The sequence below is a fragment of the Dermacentor albipictus genome, chromosome 3, assembly GCF_038994185.2.
Source record: "Dermacentor albipictus isolate Rhodes 1998 colony chromosome 3, USDA_Dalb.pri_finalv2, whole genome shotgun sequence".
NCBI lineage: Eukaryota > Metazoa > Arthropoda > Arachnida > Ixodida > Ixodidae > Dermacentor > Dermacentor albipictus.
Window position 1 is genome coordinate 117,752,594 of NC_091823.1, and position 27,455 is coordinate 117,780,048.

The 27,455-nt window shown below is 49.0% G+C and overlaps 1 protein-coding gene across 3 annotated transcripts in view; it reads right to left on the bottom strand.

The window, feature by feature from the left end:
- Positions 1 to 27,455, bottom strand: part of LOC135915616 (uncharacterized) — a 132,439-nt gene that overhangs the window by 21,354 nt on the left and 83,630 nt on the right. The gene's annotated exons all lie outside the window — the stretch shown is intronic.

Genomic DNA, 27,455 nt, shown 5'->3' on the forward strand with positions numbered 1-27,455 from the left:
TTGAGCGCGCGCGCGCGCGGTGGAGCAAATCCGAGTGAAAAAGTAGAGCGCTCGCTACGCGTTCCATTTGAACTGCGGCGGCCTGTTCTCTTAGAAGCAAAACGATGTGTTCTTTGCTCAGCGTGCATGAATGAAACATTGCCATGTTCGGGACCAGCCACCTACAGTTGAAGCAGAAGATTACGCTACGTTTTGTTCTCTATTCTGCTAGTAACAGCGCAAAATGTAGACAAGGGACGAGACAAGAAGACACCACAAGCGCTTGTGGTGTCTTCTTGTCTCGTCCCTTGTCTACATTTTGCGCTGTTATTAGCAGGATGGAAAACCAACAAGCCCAAGCTGCTATTCTAGCGAAATACATTTCCAGCGCTTGTGGTGTCTTCTTGTCTCGTCCCTTGTCTACATTTTGCGCTGTTACTAGCAGGATGGAAAACCAACAAGCCCAAGCTGCTATTCTAGCGGAATATATTGATCTCTATTGCCGCAAGAGTAGAACGGGCATTCTACTCTCTCTCTGAAGGGGAGAGTGAAAAGCACATTTTACTCTCTCCTTGGTGAGAGAGTGAACAATGCATTTCACTCTCCTCGACATTTTGCGAGAGTAAAACGACGCTTTAAAGAGTGAACCGGCCGTTTCACTCCTGCGATACCCTTCCTAGTTTTTAGAGTGTAGGAGCGCCGCAGGAACCGTTGCAGGGGTCGCTTCTCAGTGGAGCACGGGATGAGGCGCTGCCATCGCCATTAGCATGTAACAGTCAAAAGTCAAGACAAGAATGCAAAAGTCAAGACAAGAATTGTGCAAAGAGTCTCTGTGTCGTCGTCTGTTAGCGTGCTATGACCGAAGCTACTCGTATCATTACATCACATTTACTGGCCGCCCGGCCAGCTATACATTTGGGCGTCACATATGCAGTACTTGAAGTTAGTTCTCAAACTAGTCTCCTGTCATAGTTATGTACGTGCATGAAGGAAGACCGCTATATAAAATTAGCGTGCAGTAATCTATGCGGGATTTGTCTGTTCTCCGTCTTGTCTGTCATGTTGCCGTTCCGCCTTTATAATATAGCTGCGATGTAGACTAACACGTATCAAATGCCATAAAGCCTATACTCAAAGACCTCGCGCCCAACTCCTGGCAAATACTTGTATTCAAGAGTTGTACGACTGCCGCGGACATCCTTAACGAATGTTTCGTAACACACCTTCAGGATCACCAGAGCACGATCTCAGTATGAGTTACACCATAGTAGGGAATTTGGGAATAATTTAGAACACTTGGGGTTCTTTAACGTGCGCCTAACCCTGAGTACTTTGGGGTTCTCGCATTTCACACCCATCCAAATACGGCTGCCGTGGCTAGGATTCGATCCCGAGACCTCGTGATTAGCAGCCGAACCCAATAGAAACTAAGCAAGTACGGAGGGGAAGGAATGTTGGCTGTTCGAGGAAGGTGACAGCCGGCGCGAGAGAGACTTTGTTCTCATCCTCATTGCGTGAGAATCGGTACCAACCGTCGAAGAATGACACCATAGCATGCACTGTACTTAAACTGATGGAGTCGGCGTCCAATATTTCAGACCCGAATCACAATGTAACGACTGAAGACCAGGCACCTCGCCTATACGTGCCGTCGCCTGGCAGCTGCCGGGCGCTGGCGTCGGCCACGGGACCTACGTACTTGACCTCTCTTGAACACTTGCCGAAATTATCGCCCTATTTCGCACCATCCGTTTCAGCTGAACGGCTTCAACAACCAATTTATTTGTTCCGAAATTTGGCCACAGCATCAACATTATGGCTTCTCATTTTTAGGTCCTCTTTTATATTTATGCTAATGGTGTCGTGAGATTTCCATCGGTTTCATCTTTCCTAAAATTCCTGCATTTTGTCGACCTCTGTTCATTTTCAATATACTGTTACAAGCACGGGGAAAAGGGGTTTATTCAGCCGTGCGAGAGCAGGAACGGCAGGCAACGAACAGCAGGAATGGCCGCTGCACAGTCTTCGTTCTCCTCTTCCCCTCTCTTCTTGATCCCCGCGTCCCTTTGACGCGCTTGGACGTAACATACCTCCCCTCGCAGACAAAGCCCCCTGGGCGAGTCAACTAGCTTGTCGTGGCGTTCATAATTTCAACCGTGCGACATGCGCGACGTGTGTCCTAGCAGAACGTCTACCAGTGTTCGTGAGGCGCGCGAGAGTATAGTTCACTTCGCTGACTTTTTCGATGACAACATACGGTCTATCGTAGTTTGCCAGCAGCTTTTGACACAAACCGCGCTTCCTTGTGGGCGTCCAAAGCCAAACGAGATCACCAGGGTTATATGTAACTGGCCGATGTCGTGCGTCGTAGCGGGCTTTGGAGTTTTCTTGTGATGCCAAAGTCCGAAGACGCGCAAGTCTCCGAGCCTCTTCAACGAGGCACAGCGTATCGGCGACCGTAGGATTGTCGTGGTGGTAAAAAGGGAGGACAGTGTCGAGCGTATACCGGGGCGGCCGAGCATATAGAAGGAAGAAGGGGCTGTAGCCGGTTGTCTCGTGCTTGGCGGTGTTATATGCGTAAGTAATAAACGGTAGAACTTCATCCCAATTCTTGTGATCGGACGCAACATACATGGACAGCATATTTGTGATCGTTCGATTAGTGCGCTCAGTGAGGCCGTTTGTTTGCGGATGATATGGCGTCGAGTGTCTGAGGTGCGAGTGACACAAACGCGCAAGCTCTTCCACTATATCCGCCGTGAATTGACGTCCCCGGTCGCTTATGATAACACCAGGTGGTCCATGTCGTAGAACAATAGCGTGAAGTAAGAAAAGCGACACTTCGGTGGCAGTTGCTGGTGGTATAGCCGCCGTCTCGCAATAGCGTGTGAAATAGTCGGCGCAGACAATTATCTAGCGGTTCCCCTTAGATGACTTCGGAAAAGGGCCTAACAGATCAATTCCAACTTGCCGAAAGGGTGAGCTGGAAGGTAGCACAGGTTGAAGGAGACCGGATGGGGCAGTGGTTGGGCGTTTCCGACGTTGGCACTGTATGCAGCTGGTGACATAAAACTCAACCGAATGTCGCATCCGGGGCCAGTAAAAGCGTTCTTGAATGCGATAAAGTGCGCGCACAGTGCCTAAGTGCCCGGAGGTAGGGTCATCGTGCATAGCCTGAAGGATTGCTGGCCGGAGACGCTCCGGCACCACTAGAAGGAAGCGTGCACCCGTGCTTGAGTAGTTCCTTTTGTACAGGAGCCCGTCACGTACACAGTAGCTGCTTGTTGCACTTGAATGGGCAGCAGTAAAGAGTGGCTCCAATTTAGTGTCTGTCCGTTGTTCTGTTTTGAACGCATCGATATCTGGAAAAGCGGGTGTCACAGAAGCGACGAGATGATCAAAATCGTCTGCGTCGCAGTCTGTCGTAGCAAGCGGCATACGGGAAAGGCAGTCTGCGTCAGCGTGTTTTCGGCCACTCTTGTAGGAAACAGTGAAGTTATATTCCTGCAACCTCAAAGCCCAGCGCGCAAGGCGACCACAAGGGTCGCGAAGGTTCACGAGCCAGCACAGGGAATGGTGGTCTGTGACGACTTGGAATGGGCGTCCGTACAAGTACGAGCGAAATCGCTGAACCGCAAAGATTACAGCGAGGCATTCTAGCTCTGTCACCGTGTAATTCCGTTCAGGTTTGCTTAATGAGCGGCTTGCATAAGCAATCACGTGCTGGCGGTCGTCATAGCGTTGGACCAATACGGCACCCAGACCAACGCCACTAGCGTCTGTGTGGATTTCTGTCGGCGCAGTAGGATTGAAGTGGCGAAGGATAGGTCGAGAGGTTAACAGGAACTTTAGCTGACGAAATGCAGAATCGCACTCGGGTGTCCACTCAAACCGTGCGTCTTTATGTAGCAGATTTGTCAGAGGATAAGCGACGTCAGCAAAACCAGGAATAAATCGGCGAAAGTAAGAGCAAAGACCCAGAAAACTACGAAGTTGCTTCACTGACTGCGGTGCACTGAATGCCTCGACAGCTGCCGTCTTGAGGGGATCAGGCCGGATACCGTCTTTGTCAACAAGATGACCCAGCACAAGGGTTTCACGGTCACCAAATTTACATTTCTTGGAGTTCAGAACCAGGCCGGCGTTTTTGATGCAGTTGAGGACAATACCCAGGCGCGTATTGTGCTCATTGAATGTGCGCCCGAATATAACAACGTCGTCAAGATAGCACATACAGATGTTCCATTTTAACCCACGCAGAATGGTGTCCATGAACCTTTCAAAGGTTTCTGTAGCGTTGCACAACCCAAATGGCATCACATTGAATTCGAATAATCCATCCGGGGTTATGAAGGCTGTTTTCTCTCTATCTGTCGGGTGTATCGGGATTTACCAATATCCTGAGCGCAGGTCCACTGAAGAAAAATAAGAGGCCGAATGAAGGCAATCGATTGCATCATCAATCCGGGGCAGCGGGTAAACATCCTTCTTAGTCACGGCGTTTAATCTTCGATAATCGACGCAAAATCTCCAGTTACCGTCTTTCTTTCTGACGAGTATGACCGGAGCTGCCCAAGGACTCGAGGACTCTTGTATTATCCCATTTCTCATCATGTCGCTCACTTGTTCCCCAATTATCTTGCGCTCGTTAGGCGACACGCGATAAGGCTTTTGCCTGATCGGGCGTGCAGATCCCGTATCGATAGTATGGCGCGTTCGTGACTCGGGAATCGAGAACGCTTTGTCCGGCTGCGCAAAGTCAAACACTGACAGATGCTTAGAAAGCGTATCCACCAAGGTATGACGCTCCCTTGTGTTGAGCGACTTGTTTATCATAGACAGAAGCTTTTTGTCTGAGACTTGGCGAAGGTCAGCAGGTTCACACGGCGAGTCTGTTAGTACGGCTACGGACGAAGACATGTATTCTTAAAGTAGGCGAGTTTCAAGCCGTCTGGAAGCAGGACGGGTTCTGCCGAGCAGTTGGCCGTCCACAAGCCAGCTCGCCCGTTGCCGATGGATACCACACAATGAGGGGCAAAAACGTTCTTCTTCACACAATTTAGATGCATTGGCTCTACGGAGGCATCGAAACTGTCTAGAACTGCACCACGACATACAACCGGCACGCACACCGAGGTGGATGCAGGCACAACAGTATCTGCAGACACACAAAGTTCACCTTGACTGCAAGTCTCCTCTAAGAGCCCGGACGAAACATGGCCATCGACGCAAACTTCCCCCGTGCGACAATCAACAGTCGCACCACACTGCCGCAAAAAGTCGATGCCCAGAATCACTTCATGCGTCGATCGGGGAATAACTACAAACTCCGTCGCGAAAACTCCACCAGCCAGGGACACTTCAGCAGTGCACGCACAAACAGGGCGCAACGACTCGCCGCTCACTCCACAAAACGTTGCAGCCTGGTCCCACGGAAATACAACTTTGCGCCCCAACCGACCTTTAAAACCGAGATCATTACGGATACAGTTGCCCCGGTATCCACTAAAGCCATTGTAGGAACACCATCCACAAGTACATGCACTTTGTTCTTAATCATAGCAACTGCAGGGGGCATTTCTGTCGATAGCACGTGTCGAGCGACCTCACTCCCATCGGCCGCGCTAGCTAGTTTTCCGGTTGTGAAGGCGAGGCTGAGCGGCGCACTGGCGATGGAGATTGACGTAAGCGCGGTGCACGAGAAGTTGGCGGTGGCGTCAAACTCTTGTCAGATGCCGGCGAGCGGCTCCGGAAGCTTCTCTGCCAATAATCGTTGCCAGGAGGGACGCCAGCTGACCAAGAGGTGGTGCATGGCTGTTGAGTTGTCTTCGTAGGAGGTGTGGTCCTTGTTGAAGACCCCGATCGACGATTCCACGTTGTTGGGCGACGATTGCAAAATCTCGCTATGTGGCCCGCGACACCGCATTGGAAACACACCGGCAGATGCCGCACATTTCGATGTTCTTGCACGTAGTCACGCATATTGCTGTCGACTGCATAGCCAGCAGGTGGGTCCCATTCATCATGGCTAGGCATCGGCCGCCCGGAGGCGTGCGTGCGGCGAGGGCGTTGGTCGTAGTCATGATCTTGATAGCTCAGGGTCCCTCTCGTTTGTAGGGTAGACCTATACTCGACGGCCGCTGAGTGAACCGTGGGTTGCCATGCGGTCGAAACGGCCGTGTTTCGCATCTCGTGTGGTAAGTACGCACCAGCGATGGCGGGTGTGCAACAGTACATCTCTTCCCGATGGACCAACTCTTCGCGAACAATCTGCCGTATTGTTGATGGAAGGTCAACACACGAACTCGGGTCTACACTTGCCACCGTTGTGACATGAGCCAGGCGACCAAACTTCGGTATTATCCGTCGCATGGTCAGCGTCTCAAAGGTCCTGCAGTGGCGAATGACGTCAGACACGGAATCCAAGCTTTCTTTGCCGATCAAAAAATTGTAGACATCTTCGGCTATCCCTTTCAACAAATGTCCAACTTTGTCCTCTTCAGACATTTGAGAGTTCACTATTTTGCACAGTTTCAGCACTTCTTCGATATAAGTCGTACAGGTCTCGCCGGGAATCTGAGCTCTTTGCGAAAGCGTCTGTTCGGCGCGTTTCTTTTTTGCGCTAGAGTCTCCAAAACACGCTCTGAGCTCCTCTACGAAAAGCTCCCATGAAGTGAGCGTGTCTTCGTGATTCTCATACCAGACGAGTGCTGTGTCGGTAAGGGAAAACACAACATTTGACAACTGTGCGGTCGTGTTCCAACCATTAGATCGGCTCACCCTTCGGTAGTTTGTGAGCCACTCGTCGACATCTTCTCCGGCTTTTCCTCCGAAAGTGAGTGGCACCCGGTAGTATTGCCACGGAACGCCAGGTGCTGGCCTTGAAGCCGCCTCAGAACCTTCGGGAATCTGACAAGCGTATTCAGTCATGTCAGGTGATGGTGGCGGAAGTCCTGCAAGTCGACGGCTTCGGCGAAGTTGTAGCAGCGTAGGTTCCGTGGTTACGAGGTGTACCCCGCACCTCCACCAATTTGTTACAAGCACGGGGAAAAGGGGTTTATTCAGGCGTGCGAGAGCAGGAACGGCAGGCAACGAACAGCAGGAATGGCCGCTGCACAGTCTTCGTTCTCCTCTTCCCTTCTCTTCTTGATCCCCGCGTCCCTTTGACGCGCTTGGACGTAACAATACGTTTAAACCATAGCACGACCCCCTGATCACGCTGCTCAAGAAGTCAATTTTTTCCCCTGAGATCTTGTGCAAGCTTTTCCCTTATTGTCGTTCATCAACCTCCTGATTTCTCTGTAACTCGTATGCTATTTTGACTACTACAATCCCGCCTAAGTTGGCGACGGTATAGCGACCATGTGCTTGAAGCCGTTTAAACCAATTCTACTGTGGACACGACAACCGCTTTTGCTCACTGCAAATGCAATATTGCATTAATGAGCGCCATTATTACGCATATAAATTCATAGTCTAAAAATTATGCTGATCCCACGCACTGCGCGAATCAATGTAAGCGAAGCTTTCTCTGTTGTTTGTTTTCGCTGACGTTAATTAGTGGTAATGCTCAATGTATGCTGCCAAAGCAGTGAGTTGATGACAAACGTTACCTTGTGTGCACTACTGCTCTTTGTCTGCGTAGTACACAACATACAGCGAGCCGTGTTTGCTTGAGGCGTTGTTGAGCGGAAGGGTTGAAATTCGGGCCAGTTGGTACATATTTTAAGGAAAAAAATCAGTAAAAAAACACAGAAGACAAGAGGAGAAGTTCACACCACAACGACTGAGAGGTTCACGCCAGTCGTCGTGGTGTGAACCTCTCCTCTTGTGTTTTGTGTTTTCTTGACTGGTTTTTTCCTTAATATTCTTGAGCGCTATTACTAGTAACTTGTGAAAGGGTTGACAATTGTCATTGTTTCACATGGCACATCGCAACGAGGCGGACGTGTTGGCAGAATTATTATGCTCCACGTGTCCATACACTATCGGAATATGAGGCGCGCCGTAGTGGCGTACTCCGGATTGACTTTGATACCCTGGTGTTCTTTAACGTGCTCCGATGTCAGAGTGCACGACCGTTTTTGCATTTCGCTCCCGCCGCTATCCGGCTGCCGCCGTTGGGATCCAACCCGCTACCTCGAGCAATGCCACAGCAGTCAAGCTACCGCAGCGGGCACTAAGTGTTGATTTCACGTGCGACCGCTTCAGCAGCGCAAAGCCGCAATTAATTACCCTTCGGTAATTCATTGTGGCATTGCGTCTGCATAAGTGTTATGTTATAAGTGTAAGCGCTGTAGTTTCTGCAGTGCTTTCTGCGGGCGGTCACGGATAATTACAGCTGTCAACAGGTTAATGTCACGTTGCCCATGGAGTTCCAGAGGGCGCTGTGCGCATGTGATGCGATGGAAAGGTCCAAGGATGTGTCTTGCCCCGCCTTTCCTTTTTTCCATGTTCCTTCCATGCATATACATGCTGTGAACCTCCCTTCGACACGGCGTGCGAGACAGCAACAGCACCAGTGGAAAAGTCGAAGGATGAGCAGAGAAAGCTTCATTTTTAAAAAGTTGTCTTCATTTCTTGGCGTAGAGTAGCGTGTCATCGTGGCGTCATCGCGTCCTTTGCGGGATTTTATGCGAAGCATATTACGAGAGCTCAACCCAGCTCCTCAGGTGCGGCGGTGTCGCCTTGAAACCACGTGACACCGTGACGTCACGACAGAGGAGAAGTGGCTTTCGCTCAACTCTTGCAAGATGGGCTGGGTGGGAATCGAACCAGGGTCTCCGGAGTGTGAGACGGAGACGCTACCACTGAGCCACGAGTACGATGCTTCAAAGCGGTACAAAAGCGCCTCTAGTGAATGCGGTGTTGCCTTAGAAACGAGCTGTTTCTAAGGCTCAGGCGTGCGTCACTTGCTCAGGCGCACATTTCGTTGCCGCGCCGAACGCTGCGTTGCTCGACGCTCACCGCGTCCAATGCGGGGCGTCCAAGGCGAAGCAGAGTAACGCATGAGTTGTTTCTTCGTCTAGCCGAACCAAATATAGCCAAGCAACAGCAGTTCACCAGGCTAAACAGTGGTTCAACAACTAAAATAAAGGCTAGTATGCTTCGCATCCTGGGCTTAACCTTACCTAAGCCACAGCCATTTTTTAAGCAGGGAGAGCCAACAGGCCTACTTATTCGCCCATTAGACTTTCGGGCTTCAGGAACAACCTTATCCTGTTGCCAAGGCGCGAAGACTGTATCCAGTTTACTGCAGACATACAAGCCTGTTCTTTAGTCTGTTCATTATTTGCGCCATCCACAGCTATAATGAGATGAAGTTCTTTTCTACTACTCTGCATTCATAAGTGAACTTGCTTTCGAATTATATTCTCTAATAATGTATTCATGCTATCATTGTCGTACGCAATAACCACAGAGAACTAAGGCCCAAACAATGAAACGTTCCTTTCCTTCGAGCGCTTCCTAACCTTACGTGAGGCCTCCTTACAGCTTAGGACCGATGGAGGAAGCAAGCATACTCTGAAAGCTCCCTTCACCCGTCCTCACGTAAGGAGCGGTTGCCGCCATGCCTGGGTTCGAGATTATCTCTTAAAAGCTTTAGGCGAACACCAGAACACCCCTATTCAATAAAAAAGGTTGTATCGTCGCACAATCTCTAAGTTGATGAGCTAATATAGAGATGCGTGGACGCTATTTTTTAGTTTTGTTTACTAAATCTAAAGAAGCAGTGCATTACAGTGCGAAACTTGATGTGCTCCAGCAACGCTGGCACGCCGGCGTCGTGCAACGCCTAGCAACGCTTCCATGCCGCACGCGTGACTGAAACGAACACTGCCTGGCAAAACATACCGTGCTCGCGCTTCTCCGAAGGTGGGCGACAGCACGCACGCGCAAGCAAACGTCACGTGGTTAAGCAGTGAGGCGAAGTGCTCGTTCAGGGCCAGGAGCGGCGTAAGGACGCATGAAGGTAGCTTGGCCCAAACAATAAAACGTTCCTTTTAGGGGTGTGCGAATATTGAAATTTTCGATTACGAATCGAATACGAATAAGACGAAGAACTCTCTTCGAATATCGAATCGAATATCGAATACATGTGTAGTATTAAATAATTGCAAGAGAGGTAACAATAGCTTTATTACCCTTTTAAAAATAACATTGCATTTTACAAGGTTGCTTCAAATTAAAGAGGTACTCAGTTATAGATAACGGACTCAGGTAATGCCCTCAGTCAGGTAAAACGCTTGTTACAGATTGTCGTGAAGGAAAATTAACTGCTCAATATGGCCAGAAAGTAAACGCTCTCTATGCACTGTCACATTTCTACCGGTAGAAAAGACTCTTTCACTAGGAACTGAAGTGGCAGGGATCGCCAAGTACTTCCGGGCGAGAGCACTTAAAAGCGGGTACCTGAAGCGGCCAATGGACTGCCACCACTCACAAGGATTCATGCCCCTTTCCAGAAGAGGCTTTTGCGCGTAGTCTGTAACTTCCCTCTCAGGGGCAGATGCCAAATGTGTCTTCTCTTTGTTCATCACTAGATCGTCAAAAGCATTCCATACACTCGATGCCACCAGTGGACATGAAGTCAACGCTGGCGCGGCGGTGTCCCCATGGTGTTCCACGATGGCTTCCTGGAGCTCCCTTGTCACAAGGTTTTTCAGCCAGATCATCTGACCAGATGCCTGATGAACGGTGGCCATAAAGCGCGGATCAAGAAACATGCCTAGGCTGGCCACTTCATCAAATTTCCACTCCGCACAAAGAGCCTTGATACATCTTGAATCAATGTTAGCAAACCCTGAGTTGCGTTTGCAACCTTCAAGGCAATGGGGCATTCCAAAAATAATTGGAATTATAAAGCTTGGTGAAAAAGAAACCGAAACTGATCATGTCTAAATGCCTGAAGCAGATAGACTGAAACAGAGCATACAGATAATGGCAACTCAGGGTTGCAAAGGCAACCCTGAGTTGCCTTTGCAACCTTCGAGGCAATGGGGCATTCCAAACTAATTGGATTTATAAAGCTTGGTTAAAAAGAGACCGAAACTGATCATGTCTCAAATGCCTGAAGCAGATAGACTGAAACAGAGCATACAGATAATGAGCGGATCATGCGAAGTTCTCAGTTAATAAACATGTTCTTAGGAGAATGCGGAGCAAGCATACAATTGGTTAATTGCTCAATTATTCGCAGTCTATCCGAATATTCGCCGTTTCCACCGTTATTCGGCCGTCCTCGGATATTCGTGAATTTCCGAACATGCATTTCTCGAATCGAATACGCTTCGAATATGGAAAATATTCGATTCGTATCCGAAATTCCGAATATTCGCACACCCCTAGTTCCTTTCCGTCGAGCGCTTCCTAACCTTACGTGAGGCCTCCTTACAGCGAAGGACCGATGGAGGAAGCAAGCGTACTCTGAAAGCTCCCTTCACCCGTCCTCACCTAAGGAGCGGTTGCCGCGTGCCTGGGTTCGAGATTATCTCTTCAAATCTTTCCGCGAACACCATTATTCTATTAAAAAATGTTGTATCGTCGCACAATCTTTAAATTGAATAGCTAATATAGAGAAGCGTGGACGCTTTCTTCTAGTTTCGTTTACTAAAGTTTAAAAAAAGTTGCGCATTACAGTGCAAAACTTGATGTGCTCCAGCAACGCTGGCACGCCGGCGTCTTGCAACGCCTAGCAACGCCTAGCAATGCTTGCATGTCGCACGCGTGACTGAAACGAACATGCCTGGCAAGACGTACCGTGCTCGCTCTTCTCCGCAGGTGGGCGACAGTGCGCATGCGCAAGCGAATGCCATGTGGTTAAGCAGTAAGATGAAGCGCTCGTTCAGGGCCAGGAGCGGCGTAAGGACGCATGAAGGTAGCTTTGGAGCTACCTTATGCTGAGGAAGCACCAAGGAAGCTTTCACCGAGGGCCCCTCAGTAAGGAAGCTTTCAGAGTGACATAAGGTAGCCTCACCCCAATGAAGGCTTCCTTAGTGAGGTAAGGAAGATTTCATTGTTTGGCTTCTTATGCTGAGGAAGTACCAAGGAAGCACCAAGGAAGCCTTCACCGAGGGCGCCTCAGTAAGGAACCTTTCAGAGTGACATAAGGTAGCCTCACTGCAATGAAGGCTTCCTTACTGAGGTAAGGAAGATTTCATTGTCTGGCCCTAAGGCACGCTCTAATGAAGTGCTTTCAATTTGTGCCTGATTAAGCCCACCTTTTTGATGCAAATAAACGTAACTTCAACTAATTTTCTCAGAAACAAGCGCTGAATGCAACGCTGACGTCATCCTGAGTATAAGGACGCAATATTTCGAGGTCAATTCGCTGCCAATAGAAGACACCACGTATCAACGAAAGGACTTCACACTGCCAATGCACGTGGCAGGTTACCGAATGATGAAAACAGGATATACGACTGTTCAGTTCTCGAAACATATACACAAAACACAAGGCACCCGTCACTACGACACTTATTTGTTTGATAACACCGACAAACAATGGTGAAATGATCTACTTCTTAAAGGGAATTAATTTAGGTTTCATGGCAGAGCCGCAACCTCTTACTGTTTTAGCCCTGCTCCTTTTCATCTAGCAATATGACCGCCGCCGGCTTCACGCGCTACCGTAGGCGGCGGTTGGGGCTGGTAATCAAGAAGTTTAAGTTTATGTATATAACCTCCTCGTATGTTTGGCACGAGGCTCAAGACGGCACCCTGTCTTCTAACACGTTCTTATGTTTGCGTTCACGCCTCAGCCTTGAAGAGACGGGCACCGTAACATGCTGCAATGGTGCTGTCGTTGAGCGTGTGTAAGGCGAAAAATGCTATTCTAAAATGTCTGTTCTCGAACTTTTGCAGTAAGCTCATGTTTATAGTAGTCCCTAAATAGTAGAGGGTCACGAGTATGGCAACCGTAACCGGTGCACGTGGAACAAAAATCTGTTTCCTTCGTGTTCGAATAGTATGATAGAACGTAAATTTCTCAGCGATGTTTCCCTTTTCGAGGCCCATATGTGGACTTTCTAGCGTCTCGGCTTGCCTTCTTTACCGGCTACGGACAGCGCCTGCCAAGCAAATTTGTGTGATTCCGCTGTTAGGTCGTGCATGCTCTTGAAAGTGCAATGTGCTTGTAATGTCGCGGGTGACACGACACGCTTTGTTGTTGGTTGTTCTGCTCATAAACGAGCACGAGCATTGCAGTCTGATGAACCGATGCCTGGATCCGTAGATCAGATTCAGAGGAAGCACAACTATGCGTGCAGCCACCGTGGTGCTTTGTGTGTTATGTCCTTCCTCAGCACAAGCTCACCTCATAATGAGTTATATTCGTGACTCACTTTTGGAACCGCCTTGTTCTTCACATTACAACAATGTGAGAATATAGACATGCTCAATCTACATGGGGTGAATACTGGGAAACAGACTAGGCCTTTTCTTGCGTCTGCGTTTACCCATTTATCGCAACAATTTATTTTTCATAACTTACGTTCTAATTTCATCAGCATCAGCCTGGTTACGCCCACTGCAGGGCAAAGGCCTCTCCCATACTTCTCCAACTACCCCGGTCATGTACTAATGTTGGCCATGTTGCCCCTGCAAACTTCTTAATCTCATCCGCCCACCTAACATTCTGCCACCCCCTGCTACGCTTTCCTTCCCTTGGAATCCAGTCCGTAAGCTTTAATGGCCATCGGTTATCATCCCTCCTGATTGCATGTCCTGCCCATGCCCATTTCTTTTTCTTGATTTCAACTGAGATGTCATTACCTCGGGTTTGTTCCCTCACTTAACCTGCTCTTTTTTATTCCTTAACCGAACATTCTTCTTTCCATAGCTCGTTGCGTCATGCTCAATTTAAGTGTAACCCTTTTCGTAAGCCTCCAGGATTCTGCCCCGTACGTGAGTACTGGTAAGACACAGCTGTTATACACTTTTCTCTTGAGGGATAGTGGCAACCAGCTGCTCATGATATGAGAATGCCTGCCAAACGCCCTCAGCCCATACTTCTTGTTATTTCAGTCTCAAGATCCGGATCCGTGGTCACTACCTGCCCTAAACAGATGTATTTCCTTACCACTTCCAGTGCCTCGCTACCTATTGTAAACTGCTGTTCTCTACCGAGACTGTTAAACATTACTTTAGTTTTTCTGCAAATTATTTTCAGACCCACCCTTTTGCTTTGCCTCTCCAGGTCAGTGAGCATGCATTGCAATTCGTCTCCCGAGTTACTAAGCAAGGCAACATCATCAGGGAATCTCAAGTTGCTAAGGTATTCTCCATCAACTTTTATCCCCAATTCTTCCCACTCCAAGTCTCTGAATACCTCCTGTAAACATGCTGTGAATAGCATTGGAGAGATCGTATCTCCCTGTCTGACGCCTTCCTTTATTGGTATTCTGTTCCTTTCCTTATGGAGGACTACGGTGGGTGTGGAGCCGCTATATATATCTTCCAGTGTTTTTACCTATGGCTCATTTACACCCCGATTCCGTAATGCCCCCTTGACTGCTGAGGTTTCGACTAAATCAAACGCTTTTTCGTAATCAATGAAGGCTATATATAAGGGTTGGTTATATTCTGCACATTTCTCTAACACCTGATTGATAGTGTGAATATGGTCTATTGTTGAGTAGCCTTTACGGAATTCTGCCTGGCCCTTTGGTTGACAGGAGTGTAAGGTTTTCCTGATTCTATTTGCGATTACCTTAGTAAATACTTTGTAGCCAACGGACAGTTAGCTTATCGGTCTATAATAGGTCATGAGGCATTGTGTATGTAGTGTGGCCAGTCTTTCTAGGAAAATGTTCCCGCCATCCTTCAACAAATCTGATGTTGCATGATCCTCCCCAGCTGCCTTCCCCCTTTGCATAGCTCCCAAGGCGTTCTTTTCTTCTTGCGGCGTTACTTGTGGGATTTCAAGTTCCTCTAGACTATTCTCTCTCACCTTATCCTCGTGGGTGTTACTGGTACTGTATAAATCTCTATAGAACTCCTCAGCCACTTCATCAATATGCGGTTTTACGTGCCAAAACCACTTTCTGATTATGAGGCACGCCGTAGTAGAGGACTCCGGAAATTTCGACCACCTGGGGCTCTTTAACGTGCACCTAAATCTAAGTACATGGGTGTTTTCGCATTTTGTGCCCATCGCGATGCGGCCGCCGTGACCGGGATTCGATCCCGCGACCTCGTGCTCAGCAGCCTAACACTATAGCCACTGAGCAACCACGGCGGGTATCCTCAGCCACTTGAACGATCTCATCCATATTAGTAACGATATTGCCGGCTTTGTCTCTTAACGCATACTTCTGATTCTTGCCTATTGCTAGTTTCTTCTTCACTGCTTTTAGGCATCCTCCGTTCCTGAGAGCATGTTCAACTCTATCCATATTATAGTTCATTATGTCAGCTGTCTTACGCTTGTTGATTAACTTAGAAAGTTCTGCCAGTTCGATTCTAGCTCTAGGGTTAGAGGCTTTCATACATTGGCGTTTGTTGATCAGATCTTTTGTCTTCTGCGATAGCTTACTGTTCTCCTGTCTAACGGATTCACCACCGACTTCTACTGAGCACTCCCTAATGATGCCCATAAGATTGTCGATAAGAACCTATAACAGGGCCATCAGCACTCGAATACCACGAGAGAAATTATTGAGACGTGGAAAATTCCCTTGAACTAAGTACGGTTTGCGAGACAAATGCTTGGAATTATTGAACTTTTTAAAAGATGAGGGGAATATGCGCTCACAGAGAGGGCAGCGTCGGCACTAGACCACACCAGGCACCTTAGTGACACATGGAGAGATTTGGGCCCGGAACAAAGGCCCCTTCTCCGCCGGCCAAGCGCAGAAAACACCCGTTCCAATCGCTGAAGGCTTCACGGACATACTCCAGCTCTACAGTCAAGGAGAAGCTTAAACAGGTGCGAGTGCGGCACTCTTAGCGTGGGAAGCTTGGCCGAGTAACTATCTCAAGGACTGCTGCTCACGAGAGCGAGATGCCTTCGTGTAATTATAATAACCCTAATACGACTACCTTCGAAAAAGAGAACGGCCTAAGGGGCTGTACTACGAGTGCTATGACTAATAATCATCTCTACATATATATATATATATATATATATATATATATATATATATATATATATATATATATATATATATATATACATATATATATATAAATATATATATATATATATATATATATATATATATATATATATATATATATGTATATACATATATATATATAAATATATATATATATATAAATATATATATATATATATATATATATATATATATATATATATATATATATATATATATATATATATATATATATATATATATTTATATATATATATATTTATCTATCAATTGGTAGAGCATCGCACGCGACATCCGAAGGTTGTGGGTTCGGTTCCCACCTGCGGCAGTTTGTTTTTTCATCCACTTTAATTTCCGTTAATTTATCCTTACTTGATTTCATTTATTAAGCACATGCAATTTCCCCTATGTTGTACTTGGTGTCAGTGTTCGTTGGCTTCTCATTATATGACTAATATATATATATATATATATATATATATATATATATATATATATATATATATATATATATATATATATATATATATATATATATTCATCTTGTCTATGAGATCAAATGCGAGCGCTGTTACTTTGTCTCTGCGTGTGGTAGTAAGGAGAACAAATTTAAGGGAGGAGAAGTAGAAAGGGAAGGAAAGTTTCTGAAGCATAATTGCCCCGCCGTGGTTTCAAAGGGCACACACAGTACAGAAACGGGAGGAGATATAAGCGCGCGTGGTCATGATACGCACACGACACACTGCCTTAAAATATTTAGACGAGAGAAAGTTTCGTGAACCGATAACAGGGTAATCATTACTCGAAAACGACGAGAGAAATTATTGAAACGTCGAAAATTCCCTTGTACTAAGTATGGTTAGCGAGACAAATGCTTGGAATTATTGTACTTTTTAAAAGATGAGGGGAATATGCGCTCACCGAGAGGACAGCGTCCGCACGAGCCCACACCGGGCACCTTAATGAGATATGGAGCGCTTTGTGGCCGGAACAAATCCCCCTTCCCTGCCGGCCAAGCGCAGAAAACGTGCGCTCCGATCGCTCAAGGATTCGTGGACGTAGTATAGCTCTAGTCTAGGAAAAGCTTAAACAGGTGCGAGCGGGGCACCTTTAGCGTGGAAAGCTAGTCCGAGTAACTATCTTAAGGACTGCTGCTGACGAGAGCGAAATAGCTTCGTGTAATTACAATAACCCTAATAAGACTACTTTCGAAAAAGAGAACGGCCCAGCGGTCTGTACTACGAGTGCTATGATTGATAATTTTCTATATATATAATGTTACACACGAGGTGTTTTAATGCAGAACCAGATGAATCTGATTGATAGGCGCGGTTGTTGCAAAGCGGTCTCGCGGCAGCTTGGCTAACGTCGTTCTCTTCTTTCTTTCATCTGATTGCCTGCGCGGCAGGCGTGGTTCATGACAGCTTGTGACATTTCCCCGCTGGCAAACGAAGCCCGCCGGGCGAATCAGTCGTCTCGTGGGTTGTAACGCCTCAGAAGCGCGACGTGTGTCACTTCAGCCTTGGCCGAGCGTCGTCCACTGCTCGTGAGACGCGCAATGCGGTAGTTTACTTCGCTGAGGCGCTCCAGAATAACGTAAGGGCCGACGTAGGTGGGTGAGAAACTTCTGGCACAAGCTACGCTTCCGCAACGGCGTCCAGAGCCACACAAGGTCACCAGGATTGAAGTAAACGTGGCGATGACACCTGTCATAGCCTATCTTGGACTTGTCCTGCGATGCTAGGGTGCGTAGCCTAGCGAGGCGTCGCGCTTCTGCTCGGCATAGGATCTCATCAATGGATTCGGTGTCATGAGTGAAGTACGGAAATATGGTGTCGAGGGTGACGGCGGACGAGCATACAGAATGAAAAATGGTGTGTAACCAGTGGTCTCGTGTCTCGCGGTATTGAAGGCATAGGTAATGAAAGGCAAGATACCGTCCCAATTCTTGTGTGCTGCATCGACGTACATGGACAGCATGTTGGCAAGCGTTCTGTTTGTGTGCTCGACCAGACCATTAGTTTGTGGATGGTAGGGCGTAGAATGACGGAAGCTACATGAACAGAGACGAAGGGTTTCTTCAACCACGTCCGCGGTAAACTGTCGCCCACGATCGCTGATAATTGTGCGAGGAGATCCATGTCGGAGTATAACTTAGCTAGCAAGAAGATATAAAGTTCTGAAGCTGTGGCCGATGGCAATACGGCGGTCTCACCATAGCGGGTAAGGTGATCTACGCAAACGATAACCCAACGATTAACCTTGGAGGATTGCGGGAAAGCGCCCAGAAGATCTATACCAACTTGCTCAAAGGGGACGTAAGAAAGGGGAACTGGTTGAAGCAGGCCATGTGGCGCTTGTGGCGGACGCTTGTAGCGCTGGCATTGACAGCAGCTGGCGACGTACCGTTCGATATCTTTCCACATCTTAGGCCAGTAAAAACGTTCTTGAGTTCTTGAGCCCGGTAGAGTGTACGTGTGAAACCAGGATGACCGGAAGTTGGGTCATCGTGCATGGCGCGTAATACTTGGTGGAGAAGGTTCTTGGGGACAACTAAAAGGTAGCGTGCACCGGTATCTCTTATTATACAACGCGCCACCATCACGTAGGCGAAAGCGACTGCCTGCAGGTGACGCCTGTGCTGCCGCGAAGAGCGGTTGTAAGCTCTCGTCCTTGTGCTGCTCGGATATGACGGTACCCATATCCGGAAATTCCGAGGACACAAAAGCGATGTAGTAATCAAAATTGTCCGCATCACATTCAGTTGTTTGAAGTGGCATCCGAGAGAGAGAATCAGCGTCAGCATGGCGCCGGCCACTTTTGTAGCAAATAACGAAGTCGTATTCCTGTAGATGGAGGGCCCAGTGTGCTATTCGTCCTGAGTAATCCCGCAGATTCACAAGCCAGCATAGCGAATGATGATCTGTTATCACAGTGAAGGGGTGCCCATAGACATACGAACGAAACCGTTGCACGGCGAAGATGACCGCCAGACACTCTTGTTCGGTGACTGTGTAGTTGCGCTCGGAGCAGCTCAAGGACCGGCTAGCGTAAGAGATCACGTGCTCACTGTCGCCAACACGCTGAACTAGCACAGCACCGATGCCTACGCCGCTGGGATCGGTGTGAATCTCAGTTGGTGATGAAGGATCAAACTGGCGAAGAATTGGTTGGGATGTCAACAGGAATTTGAGCTGGTGAAACGATGAGTCGCAATCTGCATTTCACTCAAAGGGAATGCCTTCTTGGAGAAGGCGTGTAAGGGGATGAGCCATGTCAGCAAACCGGGGAATGAATCGGTGAAAATAGGAGCACAAGCCCAAGAAACTTGTTAACTGTTTGACAGATTTGGGTACTCTAAATGCTTCTACGGCCGCAGTCTTTTGTGGATCTGGTCGGATGCCTTCTTTGGCGAGCAGATGGCCTAGCACAAGAGTTTGTCGTTCCCCAAAACGGCATGTTTTTTAATTGAGCACAAGACCCACTTTCTCCAAGCAGTTCAAGACCAAATCCAAATCCAAAAGCACATGCAAACTTCCCATCTTAAGCCGCGTAATATCTTGTCCATGAACCTTTCGAACGTTGCGGGCGGGTTACACAACCCGAAAGACATCACGTTAAACTCGAATAGTCCGTCGGGTGTGACAAATGCTGTCTTTTCTCTGTCGTCCTTGTGTATAGGAAATTGCCAGTAACCTGACTGTAAATCGATTGAGGAAAAGCAAGATGCCGCAAAGAGACAGTCGATGGCGTCGTTAGTTCGTGGGAGCGGATATACATCTTCTTTAGTAATGGCGTTTAGGCGACGGTAATCAACACAGAACCGCGACGTACCGTCTTTCTTCTTCACCAATATCATGTGGGCTGCCCAAGGACTGGATGATTCTCGAATGACGCCTTTGCATAGCGTTTCTTGGACCTTTTCGCTGATTATCTTGCGTTCTGACGGGGATACACTATAGAGTTTTTGTCGTATTGGCTGGGCGGCTTCTGCGTTGATGCGGGGACGCGTTCTGGATGCAGGAATCGATGGCGGGCCATCATGCTGCGCAGAGCCGAATACCGAGGTGTATTTCGTAAGCAGGGCCATCAACACTGGGCGCTCGTGATCACTGAGTGGTTCATCGATCATGGAAAGTATCTTGGAGCTCCCGGGGCTCGAGACACTGGTTGCTCCTCCATCGGGTAGCTCTGTAATTACTGCCACCGATACGGGTGAGTCTTCCTGAAACGTGCCAATCTTTAGGCCTTGAGGTAGCACTGCCGCTTCAGTGGAACTGTTTAGCGCCCACAGCCCCGCCCATCCATCGGTCACTGAGACCACGCAGTGCGGAACTAACACGTTTTTCTTGAGGCAGTTCCGATGTACAGCTTCCCCTGCAGCATCGAACGAGATAGGAGTCGCAGATGAACAGGCGATGGCAACACGCATCGCGGATAAGGCGGGCACAACTGTATCCTCAGACACGCACAACACACTCTCCGCACAAGCTTCACCTTCAAGGAGCACAGGTGAAACACTGGTGTCGACACTGAGTTCTCCCGTCCGGCAGTCATCATTCACACCACACAATTGCAAAAAGTCAATCCCCCGAATCACGTCATGCGAGGAGCGAGGATGAACAGTAAACTCTGCATTAAAAGCTTTCCCACCCAAAGACACATCCACGTTACACACACCAACCGGGTATTATGATTCACCACTGACTCCACGGAAACGTGTGCACTGGTCCCAACAAAACATAACCTTGCGTCCCAGAAGGCCTTTATACTCCACACTCCTGACCGAGACAGTTGCTCCGTGTCGACTAAAGCCATTGTGGAGACCCCATCAATCAGTACATGAATCTTATTCTTTAGCATGAAAATAGTTGGAGAGAGAGAGAGAGAACAAACTTTATTCAAGAATCCCGGTCCGGGTTCGCCCGCTTTGTTCTAGCTGTCTGCCAAGCCGAGCGTCGTGATGAGCTCGATCATGGCACGTACGTAGTCGGGGGAGGAGTCCGCTAGCCACTCCTCAAGCGTCGTAGGTCTACGGATGGGTGAGAGTTTGGCAAGGCTAGCCTGAATAGCGAGACGGCTCCCCGGACAATCCCACAGAATGTGAGCATTATCCGGGAAGCCGCCACATGCCATGCAAGCAGGTTTACCAGGCAAACCTTGTATGTAGTGTTGGAAGCGTGGGGACAAGAGAGAGTGCGTCTGTGCACGCCTCCATAGTACCGCCTCTCTTCGATTCATGTGTGTATCCGCTTGTGGATACTTCATGGAGTTGTTTAGTAAATCGTCAAGTTTTTCGCGCCTTTACGCCCGCGCGAAGGCATATTGCTCATTCAGACTCAGTGGATCCGGCCACCACAGAGGAGGGCCCGGGAGATTTGCGCGGGATGTGGCATGTGCCACTGCGTTCCCTCTGATCCCTGTGTGACTCGGAATCCACTGAATCCGCACTCTAATGTTAGGGTGTGCGTTGAGGTGCGTTGTTAATGCTGAGTGTAGTGCCGCGGAAACGTTTCTGGTGGCGAGTGCCCTGCATGCAGCCTGGCTATCTGTTCGAATGAGCAGATTTCGTTCCTGTGGATTTGGCATGGTCGCGGCTTCCACGGGTGTTTTTTCCACTCCACTTCCTTAGCTGTCCGGCCCCAGGTCAGGTCTGGGTTTGTGTCTCTTTCCACTGAATTTCCCATACGAGTGGGAGTTTCTATGTCATTCAGAAGCGATAGGTGCACATCACTTGCATTTCGTAGGAGCTGCCTTCCATTTGGCGTACTATGATTGTAGCCCCACGCCTCATGGTGGCTGTTAAAGTCGCCTACCCATAGCAAGTCCTTCTTGCCATGCTCTTTGAGCAAGCTCGTCCATGCTTTGCGATAAGCCCCTCCTTTAGGAGTACGATAGGTGTTAATAATGGTTAAGTCGTATCGTTTGAAGAAGCGGCATTTTACCAATACGCTTTCCTCTTCCCCGTTGTTCTTATGACTGAGGTCCTCGTGTAAGGCCGTATGTTGATTCGCCACCAGTGTCATAGTCATTGTAGGATAACTAATCCGATCATCATTGGTTCGCCTTCGGGACCGGTGTGTAATACGTGGATTATGGTAGGCCGTGTAACCCGGTAGGGAGATCGGTGCATTGGTCTCCTAAAGGGTTATTACGTCCGGCTTATGCGCAGTGTGTATGAGGTATTGTTTTAGAGAGTTCTTTTTACGGCGTATTCCTCTACAATTCCATTGCCATACAGTAACAGCCATTTCGTGTAGTGAGTTACGTTTGCTGTCATTAATTGCCATAATTGCTAGAATGACCTTGTTTATAGGGGTGCGCTTCCTCCCTGGCGGGAAGTCGTTTTCTAATGGTTCGTTGTAAAGTTTCCACGCTTTGCGTTAGCGCGGCAAGTTGTTGTGTTATAGCAACGAGTTGTTTTTGCATTTCCGCTACTATTCTGTCGCGTTCTGCATCTTCATTTTTGAAATCTACTTGTTCTTTTCGAATTTCTGCTATCTCATTGAGAATGTAGGCAAGCGTGCTGTCATTGGTTGTTTCGTGGGTTGCGTTTCGCTGTGTTCCTGTAGGCAGCTTTCCTGACCATGATTCTTGTCTTGCATGTGACTGAGTGGGGTTGTGGGGAGGATTAGTTTTGTTTTTGTCGTCAGTACGGCTCTGAGGAGTGGGAGCTGGCGGACTTAGCTCTGCCCGTGACCTCCATGCTCCTTTGACTTCTGCACTGCGTTGTTGAGGTTTCTTGTTTGCCTTGTTCTTGGCGTTGTTCCTTGGTGGTGTAGTGCCCTTGTGTGGTTGTCGCCTATTGAGGTCAGGTAGGCTGCCGCAGTTTTCGGAGCGCCTCAGGACGTACTCAGGTGATGGTTCTCTTAGGCAGTCGAAGCGATTCTGTGTCTTCAGCGGTGGGTAGTTGGTGTCGTTTTTAGGTGGTGGCTTATTGCGGTATCCTTTCGGGTGTCGATTGCTCGTGTTTTCTTTCCTTGATGTGTGTTGCTTGCGTTTTTCGGCCGCCAATCTGGCCATGCGGTCTGCTTGTTGTTTCTTTGGACAATCGGGATCTCTTGCCCCATGAGGCCCGCCACAGTTCACGCACTTCATTTCGCACTCGTGCAGTGTTCTGTCCGGTCTTTGGTCCGGTGGGAATTGAAGCCCGCATTGTTCACACCGCACAAAATTCCGCGCGTTGGGGCAGACGTCGGCTCGATGCCCAATGGTGAATGCATGTTGTAAACTGGACCGCCTTGGGACGGAATGGTTGTATTTTGGTGACTGATCTTGCAAGAAGGGCTCTCTTGGGTAGCTCTGGTCCCTTTACAGTGATGAGTATAGCTGTTGATCGGCCCAGTCTTCTCGCTGCTAGAAGTTCCCGATCTTCAAGAGTTATGACTTTTGTCATTTCGTCGTCCGGGACGTCAAGCGGGAGCCCTTTAACTACACCCCTTGCATTGTCCGGCTCATGCGCCACGTATGCTGTTATTTCGTGTTGTTCCCCTCCGAACTGCAACGTCTTGAGTGCGGCGAGCTTCTGCGTCGCAGATTCCCGCCGGCTTTCCGCAACTACAAGGTTCTGCAGCTGTCTAACTTGGATAGTGACGTCCCGAGATTCGGTTGTGGTAAGTCCAGCTGCTGCCGTGATGGCAGCGCTCACATGGTAGGGCATGGCTTCTCTTAAGTTGATTTTAGTCCCCAGCCGCAGAATGACGATCTTGGGCTTGGCATGGCGTATCATGGTTGGAATAGTAATGAATTCTTCCTCACCGTTTTGATCGTGTGGTTCAATGGCTGCCTCTTCGTCCATAACGCTTCAGGCGTCGACGTGCCCAGCCGCCGGCGAGGCTCCGGCGGTTAGGGTTAGCGACTCCTTTACACGTAGCCTTCGGAGGAGCAGCCGTAGAGCTTCAAAAAACCATTCAACTCACTCGAAATTGCGTCCTGAGGTGCCGGTCCACTGCGCGTTGCTTTCTGCCGAAAATGGCACCAATGCTGTTGATATTTCTGGTGTTTCAGGTGATTTCAACGGAGCCGTTCCGTCGCGCGTCTCAAAATAGTTGGAGGCAGTTGAGTCAGCAGCACGCATTTTCCAGCGACCTCACCTCCATCGGCCACGCTAGCTAGTTTCCCGGCGGGGGTGACACGAAACGGTACCGAGGCGATGGTGACGTGAATCGCGGCCGAGGGGATGGTGATCGGGAGGCTCGGAAGGCTGGTAGTGGTGTCAGAGTACGGTCGGAGGCAGGGGAGCGGTAGCGGTTCCGGGTTCTTTCTTCACCGAAGTAGGTATCCTGGGCGGTGCATCGGTCCTCTCGAAAGTGGCTTCCTGAAGTGGAGTCTCCTGGCCACCGAGTGCACAGTGTATGACCACTAGACCGCATAGTTGGCGCTGACGATCCGTAGTTTGATGCTCGGCGTCGGCTAAAGTACCTAGCTATATGGCCAGGCATGCCGCACCAGTAACACACTCACGAAGGGCGAACTTCAGAATGCGGATTGAAGCATTCTGCCGAAGACATCGGCTGAGAGTAACGAGGCTCTTCCACTTGAAAGTCGTAGGTAGCGACGAGTCTTCGTGGACGAAAGTTGCGTGCATGTGGATCAAAACGTTGAGGGGGCGAATCATTGCGTGATGGTTCGGTCGAAATGTAATGCGGTTCGTCTCTGGAGCCGTTAAGATCCGCGACGTTCACCGAGTAGTTCCAAGTAGCCGAAGGGGGTTCCCAAAGAGTGTCTAAGAAAACGGAGAAGCTGCAACGTGGCGTCGCATAACGTGCCTGTTCGTCATGTCGCTGGATCTCCTCGCGCACTATCTGGCGGATGACGGAAGAAAGGTCTGGGAGTGGAGGACTCGTGTCAACACTTGCTACAGTCGTTACATTGGCCAGCCGTCCAAACTTTGGTGTAATTCGGCGAGTCTTCAGCGCCTCGAACGTACGGCAGTGCCGTATCAGTTCTGATACAGTGTGCAAGTTCTCTTTACCAATGAGGAAGTTGTACACGTCTTCCGCTATTCCTTTCACCACGTGCCCCACTTTATCTTCATCTGTCATTTGAGGGTAGACGGTTCGGCACAGCTTCAAAATTTCTTCGATATAGGTAGTGCAAGTATTGCTGGGTACCTGAGCTCTCTGGGCTAATGTGAGTTCCGCACGTTTCCTCTTTGCGTCCGAATCATCGAAACACTTTTTTATCTCCTCAACGAAGCGTGTCCATGCAGTTAGCATGTCCGCGTGGTTGTCATAACATACCAACGCCGTGCGGGCCAAGAAGAAAACAACGTTCCTAAGCTGACTGGCAGCGTTCCAGTTATTGTACTGGCTTACCCTTTCGTAATGGGTTAGCCACTCATCCACATCTTCCTCTGCCTTCGCCAAGAACGTGCGTGGCTCTCGGTAGTGCTGGATAAGGACTAGGCTTGCCAAGGCACTGCTGGTAAGGGTATGTTCCTCTGTGGCCATGATTGAGCGCGACGGCGAAAGTCCGGCGAGGCGACGGCTTCGGCGTAGCTCTTGTGCAGGGGCTCCGTTATTGGCCTTGGGAGTTACTCCGCACAGCTCCACCAAATGTTACACACGAGGTGTATCAATGCAGAACCAGATCAATCTGGTTGATAGGCGCGGTTGTTGAAGAGCCGTCTAGGGGCAGCTTGGCTAACGTCGTTCTTTCTTTCATCTGGTTGTCTGTGCGGCAGGCGTGGTTCATGACAGCTTGTGACAATAGAGTCATCTTATCTATGGGATCCAATGCGAGCGCTGTTGCTTTGTCTCTGCGTGTAGTAGTTAGCAGAACGAATTTAAGAGAGGAGAAGAATAAAGGAAAGGAAAGTTTTTGAAGCCTAATTGCAGCACCGTGGTTTTAAAGCGCACCTGCGGTAGAGAAACTATATAAGCGCGCGTGGTCATGATACGCACACGACAAACTGCCTTAAAATATGTAGGCTTGAAAGTTTTGTGGACAACCGATAACAGGGCAATCAGCACTTGAATACGACGAGCGAAATTATTGAAACGTGGAAAATTCCCTTGAACTAAGTATGGTTTGCGAGACAAATGCTTGGAATTATTGAACTTTTTGATAGGTGAGGGGAATATGCGCTCACAGGGAGGACAGCGTCCGCACAAGATTACACCAGGCACCTTACTGAGACATGGAGCGCTTTGTGGCCGGAACAAAGCCCCCTGGTCTTCCGGCCAAGCGAAGAAAACGTGCGTTCCGATCGCTGAAGGCTTCGCAGACATAGTATAGCTCTAGAGTGTAGGAAAAGCTTACACAGGTGCAAGGGCGGCACTCTTAGCGTGGGAAGTTAGGCCGAGTAACTATCTCAAGGACTGCTGCAATAAACCCCATTGAAATGGGGTTTATTGCAGCTCGTTCGATGGATCACAGGCAGCTTTAGATCACGAGTCCTAGCACTTCGCATCAACAGCCGGAACTCGTCTCTCGCGCCGCAGTGGTGGCAGTCCACACAGTGCCACGTGCATATTACCCACTACAACTTCCCCCGCGGCGAAGAGGAGCCATCCTGGCGACCTAAGGTGATGATACGATAAGGGGGTCGTGGTACGGCTTCAGGCGGCGGACGTGAATGGTCTCGCGGCCACGGCGGTGTTTGTCCGAAGATGGCATTACCGGTTCGACTACATTATTCACAGGCAAAGTACACGCAACGATCCGGTACGGACCCTGATATTACGGAGCAAGCTTTCGGTTAAGGCCTGGAGCTTCGTAGGGCAGTCGAAGCCAGACGTCAGAGTCCACAACGAAGGACTGTGTAAGCTGATCGTTGTCGTGGCGATTTTTGTAGGTTTCTTGGGTATCCGACGTGAACGAGCGAGCCAGTTGGTGGCACTCTTCAGCATGGCGAGCAGCTTCGGAAAGAGCGGTGAACTCAGAGGCATCTGGGTGATATGGTAGTACGGTGTCGAGGGTAGTGGATGGCTCACGTCCATAAAGGGGGAAAAATGGTGACAAGCCTGTAGTAGCCTGAACAGCGGTATTGTATGCGTACGGGACAAAAAGGAGGACATCGTCCCAATTGGAATGATCAGACGCAACATACATGGTGAGCTTGTCCCCAAGAGTGCGGGTGAATCGTTCCGTTAGACCGTCAGTTTGTGGGTGATACGCCGTAGTGGTGCGGCGAATATTGCGGCACGCGGCGAGTAGCTCATTAATAACTTCGGACAAGAAGACACAGCCTCGGTCACTGAGCAGTTCTCGCGGTGCGCCGTGCTGTAAGACGAAATGCCGTAAGATGAATGCGGCGACGTCGCGAGCAGCAGCCGAAGCAAGTGCAGCAGTTTCAGCATATCTTGTCAGGTGGTCTACTGCGACAATTATCCAACGATTTCCGTTAGCACTGCA